Below are 19,339 nucleotides of genomic sequence, written 5' to 3'. Positions count from 1 at the left end.
CTGACAAATGCGTTATTTGTCATGTTTTGGCCTAAACAGTTGACTGTAGCTAGAACATGGGGCCCGGTGGGCCTCTTCCCCATCCCTGACTCCCTTCACCATGCGTCATGGTGACAGGGAACAGCCCTATCTAAGGGATACACCACAGAGCATTTCCGCACCGGTGCCGGGTGACAAAAGGACATTTGCAGCACCTCTAGGCCTTTATGTCTCTGCAGGACAGCCACAGTCCGGGCAAGCTCCCCCCAGTCCATCCCGCTGATACCGTGCAGGCCTTGTGAGCAGTGCCTCTCTTCTGTCCCAGTACTTACGGCAGCATGAGGTGCCTGTCAGTCTTAGACAGAGAGCCTCGTCAGAGACACACAACAGAAAGCCATCACAGGCTACCCCCAGCAACAGGCTGGATGCCAGTTGTGGCCATGGGCAGATCCCACTGCTCACACCATGTAACAAACTGCACTCCCACCAAATCAAACCAAGGCCCCACACAGACATACAACAGCTTCTGATCCGCTCTGTCTTTATTCCTCTACTGTACTTCCTGTACCCTCCTTTATCTTAAACCATGCTGCAATCTACCCGCTCCTCCACTCAGACCCTGTAGCTCGAGTCTGGGTCTTTCACTTGGATCCCCTGGGAGCGCCCCTCTAGCTTTTGGAAATAATCATTCATCCCTTCTGCCGAAAGATTTCCCCTTTAACACAGGCAACACTGAAGATTCCTTCTCTTTCCTGCACCATTCAGGTCTTAAAAGATGCACTCCTAGGTGTCCCTGCTTGGCTGCTACCCAGAAGTCTTTTATTTCCTAATTCAATAGATTTCTCCAGGCGTGTGATAACTTCATTTTCTTAAACCAAACCTCTGTCCCACTGCACCAGCCTAGGACGCTGCCCTTGAACCCAGCCCCTCTCGCAAGGGAAGGCACATTCCCAGATGCCTAACACAGCGTAATCTCCTGGTGATTCTGTTCCCAAGACTCCTCAAGTTGGCTGAGAAGTGCAGAGAGGTCACTGCCTTTCCCTGCTGCCCCCAGCATGGGCACTTGTCCTCTCCCTAGTGGGGCTATACATTCTGGAGCTGGCCTAAGCGGAGCTCATGGAGTTTCACACCTCTTTGCTACCCTTATACAGTCCTCTTCCCCTTATCACATCCACACACTTTCTTCATGCCAGCGAAGGATGGGTGTGGGGGGGCAACCTGCTGGGAGGCTGCTAGGCTGTTCACCAGGCAGCAGCATGGGGTGAACAAACAGGCCCCTTCCTTTATTGCTCTTAGGGAAATGAAATCATCGCCCCTTACAATGTAGAAGGGCCAAAATAGAGTTCGGCGATAAATCGCTAAAGCTGTAAAAACAAACAGGCGAGTCTTTAACTCAGTCAGAAATAGGAAGCCTGGGAAAGAATCGGCGAATCTGCTGGCTCACCCGGGGTTACCAGGGAGCAGTCCGGGAAGACGAGGACAGGGCTGAGAAGCTAGATGATGTCTTTGGACCAGTCTTCACTGCAGAGAATGTTGGGGAGAGTCCTACATCGCCCCTGCTCCTTCCTGCTAACAAAGCTGAGGTGCCCTCCGAGGCTGAGCTGTCAGAAGGAGAGATCGAGAGCAAACGGACCATTTAAAAAGCGATTAGCTACGGAGCCAGCTGGTCCAGCCAAGAGGTCTGAAGGAGCATAGGGCTGAAGGAGCTGAGGGGCTAACAAAAATCTGCAGTTTCTCAGTGAAAACATCCACTGTTCCAGAGACTGGAGGACAGCTAATATTGTATGCATATCTTTAAAAGGCTCTAGGGGTGATCTGGAGTACTGTAGAGCAATGAGCCTTACATCCGTACCTGGTGAACTGGTTAAAATGATCATTAAAAACAGAATAGCAAAACACCTGGACGATCATAACATGACAGGGTCTAACCAGCAGGATTTCTGCAAAGGAAAATCGTGTCTCACTAATCTCTTAGACTTCTTTGAATGTGTCAGAAAAGCAGTGGATAAAGGAGAACCAGTTGACCTAATGGTTTTAGCTTCAAATAAGCTAAGTAGTCAAGCAGTGAGATGCAAAGTATTGTCATGGACTGAAAACTGGCTGAGACACAGAAAGCAAGGAATACGATTACATGGTTAATTTGCATCATGGGAGACGGTCAACAGAGGAGGCAGTAGGATTCCACACTACGTCCCTGTGTTAATATATTTATGAAGGGAGGGGAGTAGTGAGGGAGTGCACACAACACTTACGGTACGTCACTGCAATGAAAGGCCCGCAGTGCAGCCATGGCTGGTCCAGGTCAGCTGGCTCAGGCTCTCGGTGCTCAGGCTGTGGGGCGATACAATTGCTGTGTAGATGTTCAGGCTCTGGCTGGAGCTTAGGATCTAGGACCCTCTCGCCTTGTGGGGCCTCAGAGCCCAGGCCCAAACGTTTACACTGCAATTTTATAGCCCCACAGTCTGGGCCCTGCGAGCCCGACACAACTGACCTGGGCCAGTCGCGGGTCTGTCATTGCAGTGTTATTTAGGCCAGTCAGGACCAGAGACTGCAGAATTAGAGGGGGATCAAAGAAGAACAATGACAATGATCAAGGGCCTTGGGAAAAAACTTTCATAGGAAGAGATAATGAAAAGATTGAGATAAAAAAATACTCTGTCATACAATGTGTAATTAAACTGTGGAACTCATTGCCAGAGAGAGCCACTGGGGCCAACAACTTCAGAAATTCAAAAGGGGGCTGGACGTTTATGTGGATATCAAGAATATCCAGAGTTGTCATTATTAACAACAAAAAATTTGGTAGGGATTAAATCTCATATTTCATGGGCGGCAGGGTTTCCTAGTGGATAGAGCACTGGACTGGGACTCATGAGACCTGCGGTCTATTTCTGGCTCTGCCACTGGCCTCCTAGGTGACCTCAGGCAAGTCACTTAATTGCTCTGTACCTCAGCTTCCCCAACTGAAAAGTGGGCAGTGATACTGACCTCCTTTGTACAGAGCTTTGAGATCTACTGATGAAAAGGGCTACATGAGAGCTAGAAAAAAGTGTGTGCATGTGTGTGTGTGGGGGGGCAGATTATCTTCCATCTGCTACTGTGGGCAATCCTTATGTTCCTCAACTCAACTCCTCCACCTTCCACTAATCCACAGATCAGGTGTTCAGCAGTCAACCCAAGGCTTCTCACCTGGGAGCACGCAACATCCCTCCTGGGCCCAGTCCCAACCCAGGTCTTTTGAGGGACTATGAAGGCCCCGTGAGCGAGGGAGAGGGCCTCACTCATGGAACAGATGCTTTGCATCACTAGAGAATATTTCATTAATATTAAACAGTCATACGTCACCAGGATCAGAGAGGATTCACCCAAGAGTTCTGAAGGAACTTGACTATGGAATTGCAGAACTACTAACTGAGGTATGTAACCCATCACTTCAATCAGCCTCTGTACCAGATGACTGGAGGAGAGCTAATGTGACCAATTAAAAAAAAAAAAAGACTCCAGAGGTGATCCTGGCAATTACAGGCTGGTAAGCGTCATTTTGGTACCAGGCTAACTGGTTGAAACTATAGTAAAGAACAGAATTATCAGACACAGAGATGAACACGATTTGTTAGGGAAGAGTGAACATGGCCTTTTGTAAAAGGAAATCATGCCTCACCAATCTATTAGAATTCTTTGAGGGGGTCAACAAGCATGTGGACAAGGGTGATCCATTGGATACAGTGCACTTGGACTTTCAGAAAGCCTTTGAGGCCCCTCACCAAAGGCTCTTATGCAAAGAAAACAGTCATGGGATAAGAGGGAAGGTCCTCTTATGGCTCAGTATAGGGTGACCAGATGTCCCGATTTTTGGGTCTTTTTCTCATATAGGCTCCTATTACCCCCCACCCCATCCCGATTTTTCATATTTGCTGTCTGGTCACCCTAGCTCAGTAACTCGTTAAAAGACAGGAATAAATGGTCATTTTCCACAGTGGAGAGAGGTAAATAGCAGGGTCCCCCAAGGATCTGTACTGGGACCAGTGCTGTTCAACTTATTCTTAAATGATCTAGAAAAAGGGGTAAACAGTGAGGTGGCAAAGTTTGCAGATGACCCAAAACTATTCAAAATCGTTTAATCCAAAACAGACTGCAAAAAGTTACAAAGGGATCTCAGGTTTCAGAGTAGCAGCCATGTTAGTCTGTATCCGCAGAAAGAACAGGAGTACTTGTGGCACCTTCGAGACTAACAAGTTTATTAGAGCATAAATTTGTTAGTCTCTAAGGTGCCACAAGTACTCCTGTTCTTTTTTTAAAGGGATCTCACTTTAAACTGGGTGACTGGGCAACAAAATGGCAGATGAAATTCAGTGTTGATCAATGCAAAGTAATGCACATTGGAAAACATAATCCCAACTACACATACAAAATGGGATCTAAATGATCTGTTACCACTCAAGAAAGAGCTCTTGGAATTACGGTGGATAGTTCTCTGAAAACATCCGCTCAATGTGCAGCGGCAGTCAAAAACGTGAACAGAATGTTAGGGACCATTAGGAAAGGGAGAAATGATAAGACTGTAAATATCATAATGCCACTTTATGAATCCATGCTACCCCCACATCTTGAATACTCTGTGCAGTTCTGGCTGCCTCATTTCAAAAAAGTTATATTAGAAATGGAAAAAGTATCGCGAAGGGCAGTAAAATGATGAAGGATGTGGGGCAGCTTCCATATGAAGAGAGATTAAATAGACTGGGACAGTTCAGCCTGGAAAAGAGATGACTAAGGGGGGATATGATAGAGGTCTATAAAATCATGACTGGTGTGGAGAAAGTGACTAGGAACATGTTATTTACCCCTTCACATGACACAAGAACAAGGGTCACCATATGAAATTAATAGGCAGCAGTTTAAAACAAACATAAGGAAGTACTTCTTCATACAACGCAGTCAACCCAGGGAACTCATTGCCAGGGGATGTTGTGAAGGCCAAAAGTATAACTGGGTTGAAAAAAGCACTAGAGAAGTTCACAGAGGATCGGTCCATCCATGGCTATTAGCCAAGATGGCCAGGGACGTAACCCCATGTTCTGGGTGTCCCTAAACCTCTGACTGCCAGAAGGTTGGATTGGATGGATCACGCGATAATTGCTCTGTTCTGTTAATTTCCTCTGAAGCCCCGGGCACTGGACACTGTCGGCAGACAGGATACTAGGCGGGGTGGACCATTGGTCTGACCCAGTCTGGCTGCTCTTATGGTCTTTTTCATTGTTCACAACAGGGAGAGGTAGGTGAGAACAAGCACGTCTGGACCCTGGGGGACTGCACTGCACCCACCCACCAGTTCATGTCGCTGTAATTGCTGGAGGCCAGGAGCGCAGCACGTTGCAATTCCTACACAAACACAACAACTATCAGCATCTCACTCTGCGCTTTTGTGCTGGGCACAGATTTAATCTAAAATATTTTATGGGCTCCCTGTAAAGAAACAACCAAGCAGTTAGGAATATCGGTGAAGGTGGGAACCTTGAGTCACTGCCAGACAACCTCCAAGTGGTTCTCACTCACAGAAACATTTAATGACATCCACTTAGATTGGTAACGTCTGAAACTGGGTAAGCGAATCTGACCTGGAAAAGAGCCACTGCTCAGAGCCAGCCTGCAGCAGCTGGCAAAGACCAGGGCTTGGGTGAGGAGCAAAGCCTAAGCAGCCTGCAACGGACTGAAATGCTTCGACCAGTGAACCCAGTGGGCCTGAAGGCAGATACGGACACATGCCGTCCAGAGGCAGCTTTCGTCTTGCTTTGTGGCTATGGGCTCAATCCTGCAGGGTGCAAGCTCTCAAGCCTCAATCCATCAAAACAGGGAAGCAGTCCCATTTGAATGAGACTAGTGAGATCAAAGAAAGCCATTCAGGGACTAGTGCCACCCGCATTCCTAGGTGGGCGTGGGGGTCTGAGGATTGTGTCAATGAACAGGCAGGGCATTTGCAGGGTGGATGGCCAGTGGGGCATTAATTTAGCTGGGGATAAGCCCTGGTTCTTCAGGACGGAGCCTCAACCACGCTCACAGCGGCGAGTGAGATTCAAATAAAGAAGGCCCCCCCGAGCCCCTCACAGTCCCAGCAGCTCCAATGAGAAGAAAAGCCAGATGGGCAAAGAGCAGTTAGGGCTCCTGAAACCTCCCAGGAAGTCTGTGAGTCTCAGCGGAAGGGACATTATCCCATAAAAGGACACGGCCGTGTGTGCAATGGCATCAGAGCTAAGTTACACAAAGTTCACAAGAAAAGCTCCCGCGATCTAACTCATAACAAAAAGGAAAGTGACCAAGGGGAAACCAGGGTCCATGCCGGGGCCTGTTCAGGAATGAAAAGCCACGCAGCAGCCTTACTGTTCAATGTCTTCTTGCACCAGAAGGTAGAAGGCCTCTTCTTGGCACTTAAAGGAGGATGACTCTTCTTTGACCTTTATGGAAACAAAAGATACAACAGTCCTCAGCTCTGTGGTGATTTAGTATCTTGAGCACAAAGATCGTGATGCAGAAAACACGAGCCCTGGTTCTCCACCATTCTGCACCTGTGCTTTAAGTGCAACATGTTGCTGTTCTGGGTTGGTGGCATGTTTGCACAAATTTTGTACCAGTGTAAAGGACTGCACAAGGTGCAGCTTAATGGAAAACCAGGCCCAGAAGACCTTAAGGAGGGTCTTTCACAACAGGGAGAACTGCCAAACTTATTAGATGAAAGCAGGGACTGGCCAGTGATTTTTTCACCTTTTTTGGGGGAGGGGGCGGGAGAGGGCACATAACTATTTCCTGAGTACTGCAGAGATTTAGGTTTAATGGGGGCTTTCCTCCTGCCTGAGCCCAGCTGCTGGGTCCTATGGGGAAGTCAGAGCACGGGACATCGCACGATGTCATGACTGCACCACAGGGTCCTGCAAGAACTGGGAGGGAGATTCTAGCCCACAGACTCAAAGCTAACAGAGGGTAAGGAGCCAAGCAAACTGCTGTTTCACCTGAAAGACCCTTTGTTGAAATCTTTCCACATGTGATTGTTCCCACTGTGCAGCTGAACTGCAAGTGCTCCATCCTCTCCTCCAAGTATGCAAATTGACAACACTTTATCAAGCTCAGTGGTTTGAGCATTGGCCTGCTAAACACAGGGTTGTGAGTTCAATCCTTGAGGGGGCCGTTCAGGGATCTGGGGCAAAAATCTGTCTGGGGATTGGTCCTGCCGGTTGGACTAGATGATCTCCTGAGGTCCCTTCCAACCCTGATATTCTATGATTCTTTGTGAAGTGCAAACCCCTCTGTGAGTGACAGTGTGCTGAGGGGGGTAAAAGCCAGCCCTCCAAGGGACCACACTGTCAACTAGATTTAGACCTGATATTTTGACTATGCAAAGGGGAAAAAAATGTGATTTACAAACCCGATACAAACAGAAAAGGCTCCTTCAATATTTTTGAATGAACTCAGTGAAAGCAGGGTGAGGGTTTTATATGTTTTCTTTTAAATTACATTCATCCCCCTGCTTAGTTTCTGGAGACAGGTCGATAGCTGCCTTCCCTCCTGTCTGGGGAAAGCCTGTTTCTCCTTTTGTTTGGTCACAAACTGCAAAGCCTAATAATAAGTATCCATAATTCCTTATGTAGTGTTAATACATACAAATCACAGTGATATTAATCACCAGTGTGTCACAGGTGTTCATAAAGCTCCTTGCTTGATAAACTTTTGTAATACAGTAATATTGTATCAAATCAGTTGATTCAATTGCTTATCACTTAAGGGTCAGACCCCCAGTCTTTATAGACCGGCAAATCTTTTAAATGTATTCAGGGCCGGCTCCAGGGTTTTTGCCGCCCCAAGCAGAAAAAAAAAAAAAAAAAGCCGCGATCACAGTCAGCTCTACCGCCACCGCTTCAGTCTTTGGTGGCAATTTGGCGGCTGGTCCTTCGCTCCGAGAGGGAGTGAGGGACCCGCCACCGAATTGCCGCCGAAGAGGCGGACGTGCCGCCCATCTCCGTTGGCCGCCCCAAGCACCTGCTTGCTGGGCTGGTGCCTGGAGCTGCCCCTGAATGTATTCTTTGAAAAGTAAAACCCAGCCCAAGCTTCTCTCCTGCTAGGTATAGGCACCATGCTGTCTCCTGCCCCGTTTGTTAGCGTCATAGCTTTGTTTACCTAATATGTAAATAGAACTTCATTGTCTCAACCTGATGACCAAGCTGGCAGAGCAGCATATATACATTCCTTGTTTAACAACTCCCCGACTTGCCTGCTTTAAACACATGTTCGTTATCATTCCAGTTATATCCACAACTTGTCATGCAAATCCCACGCATAGGTTACGCAAGAATATTAACGATCAGGGAGTTGTTAGTTTTCCAACGACATATTACATGGTACCTTTTAGATATAGATTGTAACCACAGCAAGTTGGGGCACGCTGAACTGCTCAGGCCAGTTGAAACTCACTATCCAATACCAGTCAGCCCCTTGCCCTCCGGCACCGGGATGCTCTGAGGATCACAATCAGTAACAAAGGCGAGGGCGTTTTTAAAACATCTGTCAGTTTAGTTGCCTGTTCCCTGGACTGAATGTACTCCTGGCTATGAATTGCTATTCAGATTATGTTCCTCACCCCCCCCAATGTCTTATATTTTCCTTGCATAAAAATGCATTTTATGGAATATTTTTTTCCCCTCAAACAAACAGTCTAGAGGAAAACAAATGTGACTGAATTTATGTTGCAGATTTTGATTCTCACTCTAAGTCAATCAGTTCCATCCAGGAACAAACACGCTAACAGAACAGGTCTGGCGGAGTCATAATATATACAGCCTAATTAATCACATTACTCATGAAAATATATTGGCATAATTAATAACACAAGGCATCTATATTGGCCTCTGTGGCGCAGCAAATTACAAGGCAGTAATACTTGGACGTGTTGACCTGGATTTCATACATAATCCATCAAACCATTCCTGCCAGATCGAGTCTCCAGAGACAAGAACAATACAAAAATGATAATTAAACAAAAGCAAGATGGACAGCAGTAGTGCAACATTCATCATTCCCAATATCCCATGGAAGGGGCTGGGATATTCTGATTTTGTCCTGCGCATTCTTGTGCTTTCCTCTGTGAAGTTTCAGTATTTTAATAGGCCTGGACGGGGATACATTACTGTTAATGATGAATAAGAATAAATTATGGCCTGGTGAATGAAGGCATATGGCAATATCATTATCCAGGCGTAGCAGCCCTGAAGGCTTTCGAAAGGGGTCCTGTGGACGGGTTACAGTACGCTGTGATGTGCATCGGAGATCTATTGCCCAACCGTCAGAGCTCTACCTTAGCACCGATCCCTGCCTCACAAAGACCAGGCCCATCTGAAGGCCTTGCATCTCTGAGGGGTACTTCGCTCCAAAGGGAAGTGTGGTCAGAGTGAGGGAGTCAGACATAGCATACATACTGCATTCCTGTGGCTGCTGTTAATAAATCACTACGGGCAGCACTTGCAGAACAGTGAAAGAGGCCCAGACACTAAACAAATGCGAACGGAACATGTAGCCAACCATGGCTGGAACACACATGCTGTATGGTACGGCCTCCTAATTCCACCGGGGGTACGCTAATGGGCAACACGTGGGATGGGGGAATCACTGGCTGAGGCAATCTTTAGACAAGTGAATAGCGACTGGCTAAGAGATGGAGAACAAAGAGTGGGAATGAGTGCTCCGTGCTCACCACAGAAGGAAGTTAATAGCTGGGTGTCCTAAGAATCCACACTGGGGCCAGTGGTATTTCGTATGTTTCCCAATGATCTGGTAGAAGAATTGACCCATGTGGAATCTGAATCTGTAGCTAACAAGATTATTCAGACTAGTCAGGTCTAGAGAGGAGGGAAAAGAACTTCAGAAGGAACCCAAAAATGCCAGGTAAAAAGGGTAACGCACTGAGAAATGAAACTCAGCCTGACAAGTGCAAATGGAAGGAACAGTGAGCGGCACCTACACACGGATTGTTCTCAAGAGACTAACCACCTAGGAGAAAGATCCAGGGGCAGCCGTGGGCAGCACAATGAAGATCTCCACTCAAAGCACAGTGGTGGTCAAAAAGAAAAAAAGATATTGGCTGTATTCAGCAAAGGGTAGAGACTAATACTTCACATATTAGAATGGCGTTCCATGGGTAGACGGCATTGTGCCCCTCTCCAAAAGGAGACAGCAAAAATAGAATAGGCCCAGAGAAGGGCAACCAAACTAATTAGAGACCTGGAGAGGCTCCCATAGAAGAGATTAAAAAGATAAGGAGTGTCATTTACAGAGTAGATGAACAAGAAAGAACATGGCAGAGGGGCACAATAATGAATCCTAGAGATGGTCAGCTGGACTCTCCTGTTTACCTTCTCTTGTATACAAGACCAGCATTAACTTCCCTCCCAGCTCCACAAAAAGGCAGCTGGTTCCTCCCACGTACAGAACTCATTTAATGTGTTATATTCTACACATTTGTCCCTTTGCTTAAACCCATTAATACTACTGGACTCCACCACCTTCCCTGTAAGTCGGCTCCCTATTCACCACACACTGTGAAGTGCCACCTGACATTTTTACTACGGAGACATATATTCCTTCTTAACGTAACCCTATAATCCCTATTTCTGATCTGTCCAGCAGCCTCCACTAGCTCACACCATCAGCTAGCGGGTTTAAAAACTTCACTCGTGTTACTTCGTAATCTTCTTTGCTCAAAGCTAAATGACCCCAATTTTGTCTCTCACCTCATTCCTAAGCCCCTCCTTGTGCTGCCCTGTGCTGGATTCTTCAGTTTAACGTATCGATCTCAAGTGGGGCGACCAGAGCTGAAGTCTATATTCCACATGTGCTACAGTAATTGTCAGATGCCTACGCAATATCCTTAGACTTATGTGATATATATTGTTAGAAACCGACATCCTATTAACTTTTTATACTGCAGCTCCCTGGACTAGGAATTTAAATGTCAGGTCTGTCAGTACAGACGGATCCTGTCCCTTTATTGAATTAATTCAATACCATTTGAATTATTCGTAGTTGGGCATTATATCTCCACCCATATTCAATACCGGCTTGCTCCTAGCCACAGAAAAGCAGGCAGCCCCAGCACGAGCAGCTGGGAATGCCTTTGTTTCAGACAGCTTGTGTCACAGCCCATATGTTCTGTTTTACTTTCCCACTGGTATTAGAAACACATTCCCATTAATAGGTGTTTAATGAAACCATAACAGCTTCCAATCCATAGTTAGAAACAGTCTAAAAACATGGTGGCCTGTTCAATCACATCAGGAAATATTTATGGATTTTAAATCTTCAGGAACCTGCAACAGCCTGCTAATGACTTGTCCAAGAATGTTTTTAATGGGCTAGTTTGTGTTCGGAGACAAATGGCACCTACACACTGAAATCACGTGCCGTAGCCAGGCAGCTGGGGAGTGTTGCATTGCAGCACCACAGACCAGGTCTCTCCCACCTGGAGACCAGCAGTGCCTGGAACGCAAGGCAGGAACTGGCTTCTGGGGCATGCATATCTCCCTTCTTCATCCTCTCATTAAGAGTCAGACCATGGAACACATTTAGGGCATGAACCAACCTCTAAGTGTCAGAAGTTAGGAAGAAACTTTCCCTATGAGCTGGCTAGGTCATGGTAGGGTGACCAGACAACACGGGTGAAAAATCAAGACAGCGGGTGGAGGGGGTAATAGGAACCTATATAAGAAAAAGCCCCAAATATCGGGACTGTCCCTATACAATCAGGACATCTGGTCACCCTAGGTCATGGTTGCCCCCTGCAGCAATTTTTGTAAGTGGCACCAGCCATTCTCAGAGGCAGGATACTGGGCTAAGTGGGCCATGGTGCTGATCCTGCACAGCAATTCCTATGTTCCCAGCTGGCAAATTCTCTGCTGGCATAAATCTCTTGATTTCAGGCGATTTAGGGCCACAGTGAACTTGTTCCCATATATTCAAGAGCCTCTTGTTCGTTGTAATTGAAGTAGCATTGGCTAGACGTCTCTCTCCGCAACTCAATTCCTCGCTCTCCTTCACTACCCCGTGGGCTTTCTTTCTAGAGGTCAGTCATGAGCCAGCCTGACTACTCTGCACCAGTGATGTCACAGGAACAGAGTAGAGAGGGAGGCTGGGCTCATGGTCTCAGCACAGGACTGGGAGTCAGGAAACCTCAGGACGAAGCCTGGCTCTGACACTGACTCCCTCTGTGGCCTTGGAGAAGTTGTTAAACTTTCCTGAGCCTCAGTTTCCCCCGCTGTAAAGTATGGCTAACACAACTGACCTCAGCCTGGGCTGTTGAGGAGTAACTGTCTAGTGCTCATAAGGGGCTGCTGAAAGGTTGCACGGACGGTGAGTGTGAAGGGTCAATTCTCTCCTCTGCCGGAGAGTGAGAAAAGACTTGAACGTGGGTCTCCCACCTGTCAGGCAGGTGCTCTAAGCACCGAGCTATGGGATATTCTGATGGGGGGGGGTCCCCCCCATCTCTCCTGCTGATGATGTTCCACTGTGGGAAAGGATGAAAGAGCAATTGGAGCAGGGGGACTGGAGCCGGGCCCAGGTCTCCCACCTCCCAGGTGGGTGCCCGAAGCACTGAACTACAGAGTTAGAGCTGCTCTCTCTCTGGCCCAGTGACTATGTAAGTCTTTATCCATGATGGAACAGGCACCTGCTCTAAGCACTGGGCACCGCCATCTCTTCCTCCTCCCCAGCAGCCGGTTGGGTTTTGAATGGGACCCGATCCAGGAGGCAGCCTCTGAGCATGTCCCCTACCAGAACAGGCCCTGCATGCAATCTAGGGAGCCAATCAGCTATTTTCTCCCCTGCTCTGTGAATTGGGCAGGAAATAGGTACCTGGAGGACGCTAGAGGGAGGCAGCTGTGCACATGCTCAGAGACAGGAACACTGGCACAGCAGGGACTTGGCGCTGGAAATGTAGGGGCCTACAGGGATTAGACAGGAGTTTGTGCATCACTGTGGAGCCAAACCTGGGACGCAGGCACTTCAAATAGTGTCTTCGGTGCCTAACGCCTTTGGAGCATCACACCTAAGCTTTCCACGAAGTATTATTCACAATCAATTACGCAGCAGCCTGTGATGCCCGGTCTGACAGAGTCAGGGGCATTTTGTTTGGGTGCTCACCCTTTTCACCACAAAGGCTGGGACCTTGACTCGGGGTGGCTGAGAAGGTGCTACAAGTCTGCAAGGCTACCAGATGGCCCCTCATGTTCAACACAGAGTTACCTTCGGCCTCCACATCCTGGCCCTTACGCAGCCTCCTTTGGTTGCTGCGCGAAGCTGACATTGCAGATAACGCCCTGTCCCCCGTTGCAGTCTGGCAGTGAGAGGGTCTGGCAGGAGCGGCTCCGGGAGGGGAGTCAGGAGTGTCCCTGCTCTTCCTGCTTCACCAGGTGTTAGTGGAGCACATTGCGCAGAGCTTCCATGCTCTCCATGGGAAAGTCTACAGCTGGCTCAATAGGATTTTAAAACTCCCTCTTTCCCGGAAACCCTCTAGCTGGCCATGGCCTGCTTGTCTGCCCTGCAAAACTTTCATTCTGCCAGGAAATTAACCAGGCTGAGCGTGTCTGTCAGCCAAGATGCATCACAGAGGTGTATACGGCAGAAGGGTCAGACGTACTGCCCTGAACTTATAGCTGTAGCCTGTCGCCTACACGGCTACGATGTGCCCTTCTGTTCACCCTCCCCAGAGGGGGTGCATGGGGCTAGAACATGTTCATGAACATCAGTTCTCCACTCTCACACGAGCTCCCCGTAATTCAGCTTTGTTCCAGCAAGGAATCCAATTGTAGGAGTTCAGTGTCTGGTACTACGCGTAATTCACTAAAACAGATTTCCAGAACTGAGAGCATCTTCCGTGGAGAACTGCGTAGACATGTTTCATTGCCTTTATATTTCACTATAGTTGACAGCTTTTGAATGGCAAATACACGTACACAGGGAATCCTTTGATGAGAGATGCAGTAAAGGCATTTGACAAAGTATGGGATGCATACCTGGGTATTAAAAGAATCTGGATTTACTGTCTCATTAGTGAGATTATACAAGGTGGGCCTTTGCAGCAAATCAATACAAATATTTCCAGTCAAAAAGGCATCCTTTGGCCTAGCCCCCCGTCTCCTTAATTCAAATACTACAGTGAGGAGGTTTGGATTTGCCATGTGGATAATTGGTGTACAGTCCCCTACGGCAATACCTGGGCTTGAGAGGGCTCCCATCAAAGCTTCACCTACTAAATTAGTTTAATCATGTCTGTCATTAGTCATCTTTGCTTGAGCCCCCATTTGGAGACCATTTAAAGGGGATTAGAGAAAATCTTCCCTCTTTAGTGCTGTACAATAGTGATTAACCATCAGAAGTCGCAAGGCATTTTAATACTGAGGGAGAGAAGCAAAACTGAATCTGTAACCACAAAAGCCCAGCGCCCTCCGCTATGAACCAGGACTTGGAGCTTGCATGAGATGAAGAATTATTAGTGTGACACCTGGGGTGCTAATTGATACACGCGGGAGCCCCTGGTACCGGGCTGGAGATGAGAGGACTCAGAGAGGAGCCCGTTCAGCTCAATGAGGTTGTAAAGGACATTGGGCAGGATCTTGTAAGGGAATTCTGTGCCACTAGGGAGGGAGTTAGTAGGGCACAGTTTGTTCTCTTTTCGTTATCTATTATCCCTCTAGATCTTAGATAGATCTATCTATAGCTAGACATACCCATGTATAAACACATGTAAGCTGATGTGTAAACAGGCACATTTAGAACTAGGCACCCCATTCTAGCTGTGATTAAATAATTCATAACTATCGCCCGGGGAGTGTTAATTATAGAGCATAATTCACTCTGATTCTACGGACTATAGCATCCTCATCCTACCCTTGCTCCAATCCACCTGTTCTCCTGCAGCCTCCTCTCCTCTCCCCTCCAGCCCTTGTCCAACTGCTCCCTGCCCAGTTCCTCCTGCCACTCACCCAGGAGGAGACCAACTGCTCTTGTTCGTGAGACAGGAGAAGTCACTGCAGTGCTCTCACTGAGAAGCCCGGGGTTTTCTCAGTGCCTGGCATTTACATTAAGCAGAGCTGTGAATAAACTCCTGACATTTTGAAGTTATCCATGCCCAGCCAGTTGGCTGTTTGTTCTACTCCAAAGCCTGCCAGTTCCCCCTTGCCTGAGGTTTCACACCCATTGGGCTCCAGGCACCACATGTGTGGAAATGCTCAGATGTCATTCAGAACAGGCCACCACGGCATCACTCGTTTTACGAGGCTGCCTAAAACGAATGTAGCTGTTCGGGTTCTTTCATGTAAAGCATTACCACTCGGAGTTGTGCACACACAAGCGTGCAGGTGTAACCGTTCTCTCTGGGGACACAGAAAGAAAAGCGTGCCTGTGTCTTAATACGAATACTGGATAAACAGAAAGGAAACGAAAAATACAGCTGAGCACAGGGTGAAGGAGTCCTGGCAAATCTGACCACAGCTGCACGGGAGCCCGGGAGTAGCAGAACTCAGGACTTTCACTGAACCAGTGACTTGTATTTGTCCAACAAATGTGAAGTTTTGCAGAACAACCTTTTGGCTTTAAAGTGACCGGAGGCCCCTGCAGGCATTCAGGGCACTGGGCAAATATTTCCTAACAACAGACAACTCAAAACGTCACACAGCAAACACGGCAAAAGGCAGATCAGATCCAACCGTTCAAAACGCAAATGGCATCACAGGGTGTTTGCATTCCTAGCCAGTCCAGGAGGGATTGGTTTATTAATCCAATGGATTTCTTTAATGTGTGCTTGGAACGGATTAGACGGGCAGAACACATGCCACATTCTGAATGCTACGCTCCCTGTTTCTAATCCAGCTACCCTTTGATTCACTCAGCCCAACAGAGCAAGTCCTAATTATCGCTGAACCTGGCCCTCCAAATGACCGGTGGGTGGGGAAGTTACCCAAGGAATGTGTGGTGGGATTTTGCACCTCTTTTGAACCCAACAAAAGCCATGAATAAAAATAACATAAAAAAATAAAACCTAGAAAAAACAACAACTTTGCCCTAAAACTACAGTTGTAATCCCCTCCTGTCTGCACAGCAGCTTTCTGCAGGTAATGCTGCCTTCAGCAGAGCCCGTGTCAGCCTCTGCAATAACCCAGGGAAACGAGCACTGGCGCTAAACAATTCCTTCCTCCTGGCAGTGGCACACTGTGGGCGCACTAAAAACAACAGCCGAGGCAAAGATGGGCCCCTTGTTTCAAAAGCTCATGAATCCTGACCAGAGCATTTGGGTGAATTGGAAAAGGACTTACCCGTCGGCGTGAAAGGATCCCAAGGGAAGTGTCCCTGCAGTAAACACAGGAGCCTTCGCGAGGAAGAGCGACGAGCAAAGGAAACCTTCTTAAAAAAGGAAAGCGGCACTTGCATCCTTTGCCTTACAAATGGAAGTGGCATGGTGACTTGCCCTGAGTGCCTGGCAGAGGAACATGCTGGCACCCGCACTGAGGGAGACCACTGGGACTAATGGAAAACATTCCCCTGGCTTCTCTTAACTCCTCCTATGGTAGGATACTGACCTTTCCTTGGCTCTGTTCCAGAGGTAAGAGCGAGCGAGCACTCAAACGCAGGCATAGCGGGAGGAAGGGGACACATCATCAGGGGCAAAGAGGGAAGGGAGGCTGGCCTAAAGGTTTTCCCAGGGAGAGTGGGAATGATCAGCCATTCGCAGAGAGGCTCTTCGGCAAAGCAGCAGCTTCCTCGGGCTGTCGACAGCAGCACCACAGACTCTCTGGCTGAACTAGCTAGTGCCATTGCATCAGCCAGGACCCTGGAGCAGGCAGAGCGGAGGCAATGCCTTAAATAAAAGCAGCTCTCAGTGGCTTCATTTTCGCTGCCTTTCTGAATTCAGCTACCTCAAGGGTTCCTGCTCCAGTTTTGGATTCAGCATCTGTGGATGCATTCTGTGTTAAATAACGAAGGTTAATTTGATTTGATGCACCACTTCATTATCATAAACAGCTCACAGTATGTCAGTCTTCTGTAATTACAATTTCCTACAGCCGGCATCTTGTTCATTTCCTGTCATTGATGGTGTTTCCCTATGATCATCTCACAGCTAAGCGCGTCTGCATGAACTTCCCTGAACAGTAATTAGGTGTCATTTATTCTGTAGCTGCTGGTTAGACTAATTTACAAAAATAGGACCCGGGATATTAAATTTACTTTTCATTATGGCTGCATTTGTGTCTGATTATTTGGATGTAATTTTGTGTGTGTGTGTGTGTTGGGGGGGCACAATGGGAGACTTTTCTTATGAACAGCAGGGTTTTAAATGGCTAAACCCTGTTGGATTCCCACCTCTGACTCTCAGGCCGTGCAAGGCATGGGGAGGAACCCAAGCATACACAGTGGGTGGGTGAAGCAGTTGGTCCATCCCCTCTCACCAGTAACTGCAGGGGAATGACATGGGCTGGGTGCCACTTGGTAGGCTGCAAAAGCAGGTCTATGTCCAACGTTGTGCTAGGGGATGAGTGGGCTCATACAAGCCGCATGTTTCCGGTCAGCTTGGAACCAGAGCTGCCTACACCTGGCTCAGCCCTCCCCAGATCAGCGTTATCCACGATCTCCACAGCGCCGCTCACCGTAGGAGGCGGGCGCTTCACAACCAGGGATTAAAAGCACAAACACAACCAATCTGGGACTCTGGAGTGTGGTGGAATAAACCCCTTTGGAATTTCAGCATGCTGCTAACTGCTCACGACTCAGGGACCTTGTTCAGGACTACTGCTACCTCTCTGCCACCTCTCACCACGACACAGACCAGGGCTGCCAGCTCTCACCCATTACGGGCACGCAGCCACTTGTGAGAGCAGACAGCGCCAGAGCAGAGGGTGCTCCGAGGAACCAGCTAGGTCTGCAGCCTGGTAGACACCATGGAAACAATGGGCAGAGTAAGACACTCCCACCAAGCAAAGAGAGCAGAGCAGCTCAGAGCTGTGAGGAGGCCACAGAGGGCATGGCTGGGATCTCTTGTGCACCAGGTAAGGCCGCTGGCTTCAGCAGAGTTGCCTTTTATTAACAGCAGGATAAGCCGGAAGCCCCAAGTTCCCTACGTGAGAGATGGTCTCTCTCAGACACCCTTCCCTTGCCACTCTTCGCTGCAGCCCCCCTGTATTAATAAAACCTCACACAATGGCCATGTAACCCTTCTGCCCAGTGGTTAACAGCAGCAACAAGGCCGGGTGCAATAGATTTAGGGCCTCTCTGGATAAATAACTAAACCATCTTGAGCCCCCACCCAGCCAGTAGGGCGCACCCTACGGATGCTACTTGAAGAAGGACTCAGAGATGCTGCTCAGGGTACATCTTCACCGAGGAGCTAACCCAGATCTGGGCGCTGGGCTAGCCTAGAACATCCAGGCTGCAAATCCAGACCTGAGTTTTCGTTTCCACACTGGTGCTGCGCTCACCCTTGTGAGGTGCCAGGACTTATCCCCTGATTCTTAGTGCTGCTGCGCCACTCGACGAATTGTTTCACGCTGTACTGGGGGAGAATATGCCTGTCCTTCCCTGGATGAGATGAGTTCCCGGGAGTTTGGTTCGAGGTCATCCAGGCTGTACCCCAAAGCGGTCAGCCCCTGCTCTGTGCCCTCTGAATCAGTGCTCCTGGTGTCTCCTCTGGCCCCTCGACCCTCAGGCCAATACTAACACCAAAGTCGAAAGCAGCTGCAGCATGAAAGTGGGCTCTGTGCCTGGCGTGGGGCTGAACACGCAGCCCCCATGTTTGGTGAACTGCTGAACGGAGAGGTGTGGTCTTCAGTTTTCCAGTACACGGTGCTGAGGGATTTACTTTTCTCCCTCCGCTGAGGTCCCATCCAGTGAATCCCCTTCGCTGCCAGCTTCTTGCAAATGGCCTCCCAGAACTGCAGATTTGGGGTATCCAAATTGTGGCTCTGACTGACCTCACAACAGAGACCGCCCCCAGAACTTTGGTGTCCACCTCTGGCCAGCTGGCAGCATGCTGGGAGTAGGATATCCCGGACGGCACCTCTGTTCAAGCATTGTGAAAGCCCAGCAGCAATACAGCCGCCAAACGTGGGGGTTTAATGCTGAACCGGTGCCTATAAACTGGTAGGTGACTTCCAGGGAAGAAGGGAGTAGGAAGAGGGCAAGAAAATACAGCCCCGAGGGAATTGTGGGAAGGCACGGGAGGACTATCAGCACCTGAATGAATGTGCCTGCATCCACACTGCCAAGGGGGCAGGTAATAAGCCCGAGTGAAAGCAGAGCCTGGGTCCAGCCCACCCCCGGCTGGGCCAGGATGAAAGCA

The 19,339-nt window shown here is 48.5% G+C and overlaps 1 protein-coding gene across 1 annotated transcript in view; it reads right to left on the bottom strand.

Moving 5' to 3' along the window:
• TNRC6A (trinucleotide repeat containing adaptor 6A) overlaps positions 1-16,435 on the bottom strand; it is a 133,913-nt gene extending 117,478 nt beyond the window's left edge. Inside the window, exons 1-2 of the mRNA XM_054042863.1 lie at positions 16,323-16,435; positions 6,355-6,428 (exon numbers count right to left, since the gene is read on the bottom strand). The gene's annotated coding sequence lies outside the window, so the exon portion shown is untranslated. The remainder of the gene's footprint in view (positions 1-6,354; positions 6,429-16,322) is intronic.
• Between the last annotated feature and the right edge of the window lie 2,904 nt (positions 16,436-19,339).

This window comes from Malaclemys terrapin, chromosome 10 (genome assembly GCF_027887155.1).
Source record: "Malaclemys terrapin pileata isolate rMalTer1 chromosome 10, rMalTer1.hap1, whole genome shotgun sequence".
Lineage (NCBI taxonomy): Eukaryota > Metazoa > Chordata > Testudines > Emydidae > Malaclemys > Malaclemys terrapin.
The sequence above is the reverse complement of the archived record's forward strand: the minus strand, read 5'-3'. Positions and strand labels throughout refer to the sequence as shown.